This window comes from Notamacropus eugenii, chromosome 6 (assembly GCF_028372415.1).
Source record: "Notamacropus eugenii isolate mMacEug1 chromosome 6, mMacEug1.pri_v2, whole genome shotgun sequence".
NCBI lineage: Eukaryota > Metazoa > Chordata > Mammalia > Diprotodontia > Macropodidae > Notamacropus > Notamacropus eugenii.
The window spans coordinates 85,500,782-85,509,915 of NC_092877.1; the positions used below are offsets into that span (position 1 = coordinate 85,500,782).

The 9,134-nt window shown below is 37.0% G+C and overlaps 1 pseudogene; it reads left to right on the top strand.

Moving 5' to 3' along the window:
- The first annotated feature begins 1,794 nt into the window (after positions 1-1,794).
- LOC140510450 (creatine kinase B-type pseudogene) lies at positions 1,795-2,859 on the top strand (annotated as a pseudogene).
- Positions 2,860-9,134: the final 6,275 nt, after the last annotated feature.

Below are 9,134 nucleotides of genomic sequence, written 5' to 3' on the forward strand. Positions count from 1 at the left end.
TCTTTGAACCATTAACCAAGCATTGCTATTATCTTCAGTGACAGAAACAGGTGATGACAAAGTGTTTGCAGTTTCTGCAACTGAGCTGAAAACATAGATTAGGAAACAGGCTGATTTTCCTCTTTCTGATGGACAGATAATAATTCTGCTTTTTCCAGATGTGATTAGCTACAACGTTTTGCCATCTAGCAAGGCAAAAAGATCATTCCATTTGCAAGTTACAGAATAGCAACAGCCTTCCGAAATCATTTAATCGAGTCCTTTGCCTCCCAGCATGACCACACAAACAACCAGACAGCTGTTCACCTAAGCTTGATGTTCTTCCATTTTACCTTAGTAGCCTGTTAAAGAATATTTCCTGAGAGAAAACTTTTAATAATACCCATCTTAAAATCCTCCCTCAGGAACTTTAGACATTTTCTTTGTGACTAGTTATTATGGGGATGGAAATCAAATGTATATACAGTTTTTGAATATTTCTTTTGTTTTTTATATTTTATAAATATCTTCTAAAATCACTAAAGCCCTCCACACGTCTTCACCATTTTGTCTTAAAATAAGTATCTTCCCATGTATTTTCCATTTATTGGCTATTTAATTAATGACATTTCATAAGGAATCAGCATAGATTTTAAGGACCTATTTTTTTTTCTTTTTGAAGGATGAAATATCATCTTTCCAGTTTTGATTTTTCTCTTAAACATTGACAATAACAAAAAGTTTCCTTATGATTCAGCACCATTTTCCCCCTCAGAGTTTAAAGGCATTAAGCAAAAACAAATCTTTGTAGATATTTTCTAACTAAGAATTAAAATATCCAGGGGCAGAATCAAGATGGCAGAGTAACAGCATGGACTTTCTAGAGCTCTCCCCCCAAGCTCAGTCAAATACCCATAAAAAATGACTCTGAACAAATTCTGGAGCTACAGAACCCACAGAATGACAGAAGGAAGTAAACCTCCTGCCCAAGAGAGCCTGGAAGGTTGCTGGAAAGTGTCTATAATGCTTCACTGGGAACAGCGCACAGGCCAGCATGGGTCATACTGGCACAGATGGAACTTGAGCAGGCCTTGCAGGGACTGAATCTCAGGAACCAGTGGTGGATTCCAGACTTCCTGACCCCAAAATTCTGAGGACAAATTGGAAAGTCAGTGGAAAATACCCATGGGACCTGTGTGAGAGAGTAGGGTGGTCAGGCCCCAGCCCCAAGGCAATAGAGCAGGGAGAAGCCAGAAGCACCTGCTGCAGCCACAGCAGAATCAGGGACAGCTACAACCACTGTTTCTGGTGCTCTAGGATCACAGGTTGTGGGGAAATCAAGCAGCTGACTGTGTATCATCTAACCCCACTGTAAGCAGAGAACTACCTTGACAAGGAGCTCCAAACTAAAGTAAACGCCTGGGGAAATGAGCAAAAATCAGAAAAAGAATCAGACTATAGAATCTTATTTTGGTGACAAGGAAGACCAAAGCATGAAACAGAAGAAAACAAAGTCAAAGCTCCTCCATCTAATTAGTCTTAGGCCATGGAAGAGCTCAAAAAGGTTTTTGAAAATCAAGTAAGAGAAGCAGAGTAAAAATAGGGAAGAAAAATGAGAATGATGCAAGAAAATTATGAAAAATGAGTCAACTGCTTGCTACAGAAGACCCAAAAAATGCTGAAGAAAACAACACTTTAAAAAACAGACTAGGACTTGGTGACTGAGCTAGAGCTTAGGTGACCTGGGATCCTTGCCCAGCCACAGCAACCTGCTCATCCTCTGTGACCCCCGGAGTGCCCTCACCTCCTGCCATCATGCCATTCTCCAATAGCCACAACATGCTGAAGTCCCACTACCCCACCAAGGAGGAATATCCCTAACTTTCCTTGCACAACAACCGCATGGCTAAGGTGCTGATGCCTGAGCTGTATGAAAAACTCTAGGAAAAGGCTACATCAAGCAGCTTCACTCTGGATGATGTCATCCAAACCAGTGTGGACAACCCTGGCACCCACTCATCATGACTGTGGGCTGTATGGCTGGAGATGAAGAGAGCTACGAAGTGTTCAAGAAACAATTTGATCCCATTATTGAGGGCAGACATGGAGGCTACAAGCCTACAGATGAGCATAAGACTGATCTTAACCCTGACAATCTGCAGGGTGGTGATGACCTGGATCCAAACTATGTTCTGAGTTCCCGTGTTCGAACTGCCTGGAGCATCCAAGGATTCTGCCTGCCTCCACACTGTAGCTGGGGCCAGCACCATGCCATAGAGAAGCTGTCTGTGGAAGCTCTGGCCAGCCTGGAAGGTGACCTGAATGGGAAGTACTATGCTTTGAAGAACATGACTGAACAGGAACAGCAGCAGCTGATTGATGACCACTTCCTCTTCGACAAGCCTGTCTCCCCACTCCTCTGGGCTTCTGGCATAGCCTGAGACTGACCCGATGGCAGGGGCATTTGGCACAATGACAAGAAGACTTTTCTGGTGTGGATTAATGAGGAAGATCACCTAAGGGTCATCTCCATGCAGAAGGGAGGTAACATGAAGGAGGTGTTCACATGTTTCTGCACAGGGCTTACCCATATTGAAACCCTTTTTAAGACCAAGAACTATGAGTTCATGTGGAATCCTCACCTGGGCTACATCAGGGGGTGTGAACACAGCAGCTGTGGGTGGTATCTTTGATATCTCCAATGTTGACAGACTGGGCTTCTCAGAGGTGGAGTTGGTGCAGATGATGGTGGATGGTGTGAAGCTGCTCATTGAGATGGAGAAGAGTTTGGAACAGGGCCAGTCCATTGATGACCTTATGCCAGCCCAGAAATGAGCAGTTGGCCGCCTGAATTCTGTGCTTCCTAATTTATTGGATGAATGAATAACCACCATCCTTCTTGCCTGTGGCGCCCTGGGAGGCTCTGGATCCAGCCTACCTAATCATGCTGTAGAGAAGTCTTCCTTCCATCCTTCGGTGTTAAAGTTTTATTTTTGATGGCTGAGCTGTTGCTAAATGCTGAAATAATATAATTATTGTTTTGGCCTGACCAAGGTCTCCGGGAGAAAAACAAAAAAACAAACAACAACAACAACAACAACAAAAACAAAACAAAACCCAGACTAACTCAAATGACAAAAGAGATCCAAAAAGACAATGAGTAGAGGAATACTCTAAAAAGCAGAACTGGTGAGATGGAAAAAGATGTCCAAAAGTTCATGAAGAAAATAATTCCTTAAAGATTAAAATGGAGCAGAGGGAAGCTAATGACTTTATGAAAAACCAAAAAATTATAAAACAAAACCAAAGGAATGAAAAAAATAACAGACAATGTGAAATAATCTCATTGGAAAAATAGCTGACCTGGAAAATAGATCCAGGAGAGACAATTTTAAAATTATGGGACTACCTGAAAGCCATGATCCAAAAAAGAGCCTAGACTTAATCTTTCAAGAAATTATCAAGGTAAACTGCCCTGATATTCTAGAACCAGAGAGTAAAATACACATTGAAAGAATTCAGCAATCCCCTCCTGAAAGAGGTCCTAAAAGGAAAAGTTCTGAGAATATTTTAGACAAATTTCAGAGCTTCCAGGTCAAGGGTAAAATAAGGCAAGCAGCCAGAAAAAAAAAAAAAAAAAAAAAACAACAACAATTTGAATATTGTGGAAATACAATCAGGATAACACAAGATCTAGAAGCTTCTACATCAACTTATTGGATGACTTGGAATATGATATTCCAGAGATCAAAGGAGCTAGGATTAAAACCAAGAATCACCTACCAGAAAAACTGAGTATAATACTTCAGGGGAAAAATGGTAATTCAATAAAATAGAAGACTTTAAAGCATTCTTGATGAAAAGACCAGAACTGAATAGAAAATTTCCCTTTCAAACACCAGAATCAAGAAAAGCATGAAAGGGTAAATAGGAAAGAGAAACCATAAGAGATTTACCAAAGTTGAACTATTTACGTTCCTTCATGGAAAGATAATATTTGTAACTCTTGAGATTTTTCTCAGGATTAGGGTAGCTGGAGGGGTTACATGCATATAGACAGAAGGCACAGGGTGAATTGAATAGGAAGGGATGATATCTAAAAAAGTAAAATTACGGAGTGGGGAAGGAATATATTAGGAGGAGAAAGGGAGAAATAGAATGGGACAGATTATCTCTCATATAAGAGGCAAGAAAAAGCTTTTTGAATGGAGGGTAAGAGCGGAGAGGTGAGAGGGAAAGAATGAACCTTACTCTCATCACATTTGGCTTTATGATGGAATAATATACAATTTGCTATGAAAATTTATCTTACATTACAGGAAAGTAAGGGAGAAGGGAAGAAGTGTGGTATGGGGTAATGATAGAAAAGAGGGCAAATGGGAGGAGGGGGTAATTAGAAGTATACACTTTTGAGGAGGGATAGGTTCAAAAGAGAGAATAGAATGAATACAGGAGAGGATAGGATGGAAGGAAATATATTTAGTCTTTCACAACATGACTTTTATAGATGTGTTTTCCTTAACTACACATGTGTAACATATATCATACTGCTTGCCTTCTCAGTGAGGATGGGTGGAAAGAAGGAAGGGAGAGAAGTTGTAACTCAAAGCTTCAAAAATTAATGTTAAAAATTGTTTACATGCAACTTGGAAATAAGATATACTGGTAAAAGTGTATAGAAATCTATCTTGCCTTACAAAAAAGTAGAGGAGATGGACATAAGGGAAGGGAGGGGTGTGATAGAAAAGAGGGCAGGTTGAAGGAAGGGGTGATCAGAAAGCATGCTCTCTTGAGGCCAGCAGAGGGGAAAGATGGGGCAAAAGTCTGGAACTCAAAATCTTGTGGAAATGAAAGTGGAAAACTACAAAAAATAAATAAAATTTTAAAAAAGAATAAAAATTTCCCCTCATATTTCATTTTCAGGATTTATTGTTCTTAACATTCAAAGTACAGTAAAAACATAACAAAACAAAAATTAAAAGGCTCATTTTGAATTGAAAATGTCTCTTTTGCATATTTATAGTATTCCTTGCCCTTTTAGGTCTTGATTATTTTTAGAGTTCCTTAAGCAAGCTAAATATAACAGAATTCAATCATCAGCAGATCTGGTTTATCTGACTTAAAATGATGATCTCTCCAGACATGAATCTGTCATTCACTTACACAAGGTCCTTATTTTTGACACACAGACCACATTTTGATATGTCACAATGAATTACACATGTCAAATTACCAACATCACTTCATTCTATTTTACATAAAACGATGTCAGTACAAATCGTAAAGGTTTAATTTAAAGTCACAGAAAGAGGATTGGCAGTGAGAGGGTAGCATACAAGGAGTTTTCCATAATGAAAATGACCTTTCAAATAACCCTATCTCTCCATTACTCCATTAAAGACCCTACTCTGTTTCCAGTCTAATACCACTGCTGTAGGGTTGTGTCTTGCACTAGTCATTATTCTTCCTAGGGAAATTTATATTTCATAGGTAGCCCTTGAAAACTACAAAATTCTTTAAAACTGAAAAGAATACTGAACGTTCAGTCAGATGAGGGAGGGTAGTAGAGAGAGGTTCTGCAAAAGCACTCCAATCACATCATATATGTAACTCTGGGTATGGAGTGAAGTCATCCTGAGTTTGATTCTGACTTCAGACACTCACTAGCTGTGTGACCTTGGATAAGTCGCTTAACCTCTCTGTCTCAATTTCCTCAACTATAATATATGGATAATAATAACATTTGTCTTTCCAGGATGTTGTGAGGCTCAAATAATACAATATTTGTAAAGTGTAAAGCAGTAAAATATAAAGTATTTCTAAAGTAGCACAGTACATGGAGCATGGTAGGTGCTATATAAATACAAGTTACTACTACTACAATGATGACGATGGTGCCTGTTTGACTGCATATACACATATGTATATACGTGCATAAATGTGTACACATATTCATATATGTTTATTCATATACATATGTACTCTCAATGAAGGCATTTATTTTGCTCAGCTATGCAAATTTTATGTGGGGAATTTATTTTCCTTTTCTGTCTCTTTCTCAGTGGGATAGGATGTCTATTGCTATTACGTAGTTTTGAAGTTTTTTGATGGGGTTTAAATATAAGTGATCTAAGAATAAATGTTATCTTGTTATTGCTCTTTTATATTTTTATTCTGTGAACTATCATGCAAGTGAAGGAAATGATTACTTTTTATAACTGAATTAACATATTGTGATGCAAGTTCATATTTTAGAGTTTCCCCAAAAGGAATATTTGGAATTTTTCTAATAACATACAAGATTACATGGATCTTATAATTTTCCCACATTATCTGAATTTGTTCCACTAGGTTTCTATATTTTGAAAACAATTCAATTTATACCTTTTTGAGATTGTAACTATCTGTAATGGCAATATCTATTGAAATATTTTTAAATTATCATGGATCAACGTGATATCCTAGAGTGTAGGTAAGATTTCTCTGTGTAACGATTCCCTTATTCTAGCAAAATTATTGCTTTTTCCTGAATTCTTGGGATATTTTGAGGATTTCATTTTTATTACAGGGATTTGTTCTCTGTTAATGAGCTTCTGGCATATACTTATAACCATCTAATTGAATTTGTAGGTATCTGGAAGATGTTGATTTAAAGAAAAAAAATATTGCATAGTTTCCACCATTTCCTTGTATCATTTGTGCTGATCAATTGGTGTTTGTAATCACACTTGTATATATTCATACATGCACATGTGTTTACACATGTTTTACATGCAAGAACACACATATGTATCCTGATATATGTTAGTAAATATACTGTATATATGTATGTTTCTATATATGTGTGTGTAAATATTTCTGTACGCTAAATCTATCACTACTCTGTCATAAGGTAAATAGTACATTTTATCCTTGACCTTCTTGAATCATTGGAATCAGAGAAGATCCTTGTATTGATTTTAGTTCTTACTGTTTTCAAAGTTTTTCTTCAAAGTGTGGCTGTTTTTGTTTAAGTTATTGTGCTTCTACTTATATCTTTCTTGATCAGTTTAAAAATACTTTCAAAATTTTTGTTTTTGCAATAGTGATGGTAGAATATAAATTACTTCACTCTGAATTATTTCATATAAATCTTTCCCTATGTCTTTCAAACCATTCATTTTTATATTTCTTACATCAAAATAACAGTTCTTCACATTCATATACCATTCCTAATTCACCCATTCCAGAATTTCTCTCTTTTCCTGGTTTCTTTTTTTTGTTACTAAAAAGATGGTATAGATATTATGATAGATATTTTTCTTTGGAGATTGTAAATATATTGCTATTTCTTTGATCTTTTATCTATACTCTATAGGTCTAGGCATGGTATAGCTGGCTAGGAGACAATTTTAGCAATTTCTTGTAATTCCAAATTGCTTCTAAAATGGTTGCACCAATTCAAGGGTCTTAATCATTGTTTTCCAACAGCCCCTTCAATAGCTATCATTTTGTGTTTTTGTCATTGTAAAGCTAACATGATATTCATAGTGTCTCCAATAGCCATGAGTATCCCAGTGTAATTCTGAATTGTGAAATACAATGAACTCTCCACATGGAAGGCAGAACCAAAACATTTATTCAGACACCAGAAGGCCAAATCCATCATAATCTATACACAATACAATACAGAAGACAAGACCATCCCTAAGCCTCCCCCCTGCTAGGTTTCCCACAAATCTGCTCCATTAAATAAATCATAAACAAGCTGTTTCAGAAAATGGCTGCAACATTTCCCCTCCCAGTTTTTTCCCTTTTAATCTTATCTTTATCAAATATATTTGTGCAGCATATCTTTTAATTTTGCATAATTAAATTATCAATTTATTCTTCAGTAATCCTCTCTATCCCTTGTTTGTTCATGTGCTCTTTTCCCCTCAGTAGTTCTGATAGGTAACTTTTCCTGTTTTTCTAAATTGTTTTTCATATTATTGAGACAAAAGGCTTGATAGCTACCCTATGGCAACCCTTGAAAGATTGTAAGCTTCCTGCTAAAGCTGAGTAAGAAGATTAACTGACATTCTCTGAGTGCATATTATAATTATGATATACACACCTTTGAATTTATTAGATACAGCAGAAAGTAGTTCATTTCCAAATGGAGAACACAAAATAACTGATATCTACAAATGGAATCCTAGTAACTTCTAAGGTTAACGCAGGCATGAACTCAACAATTATTGTTGATCAACAAGCTTGCAACAAATGGTTAGGTCATGTTAGTTTCTTTGCAGCAATGAATGGGTTTATAATAGCAACATAGTACCTAAGGTACATCACCAAAAATTATGGAGTTATTCTCAAGATTCTCAAATTTAGTGATATATGGACAATATTTTAAGAAAATGAATGAAACCATGCAACAAGTCATTGCAGACTACAAAAAATCAGTACCTACAAAACACATAGCAAACCACAACCTTATCACAGAATTGTAATCAAAAGTCTGATGCCTTTCATGGATTGAAAAGGGGCAAATTCTCATACTAAAGACAAAAACCTTAAAATATCCTTAAGATCACAACAAATCAACTATGTTTAACTGTAATATTATCAAAAGCAGGGAGGCCATGTGATTTTCTCAAGGATTCATATTTTGTTAACAGCAGAGACAAATCAAGGACCCATGAATGGTTATCATATTACAAATGAAAATAGCCTAAATTGAACATCAGACACACCATGGTAGCTCAATATCTTTTGAAAATATAATTACATCACCATTGCAGACTCAGTCATAGTACAGTAGGAACGGCCTGGAGTGGATGGAATCAGAAGCGGCAGGGTGGATTCTCAGACCTTTCAACCTAGAATAGTAGTCCAATGGAACTTAGTGAGAGGGACGTGTAGGGCCCATGGTAGCAGCTGTAGTCACCCCTGGGCTGCTCGGTCCAAATATTAAATGTTTGGAAATCACCTACTTGAACTTCTGGGAGACAAGATGTCAGAGTAAACTGTAAGTGCTCTCACTCTCCCCTTGTTGACCTTGAAAAATCCAGAGAATATTTCCCCAGGAAAAATCCCGGAATAGTGGAACCAGTAGAAGGGCAACAGTTAGTCTTTCAGCTCAGGAGACTAGGGAAATCAATGGGAAGAGTATCTCTTTCTGTGGCTGA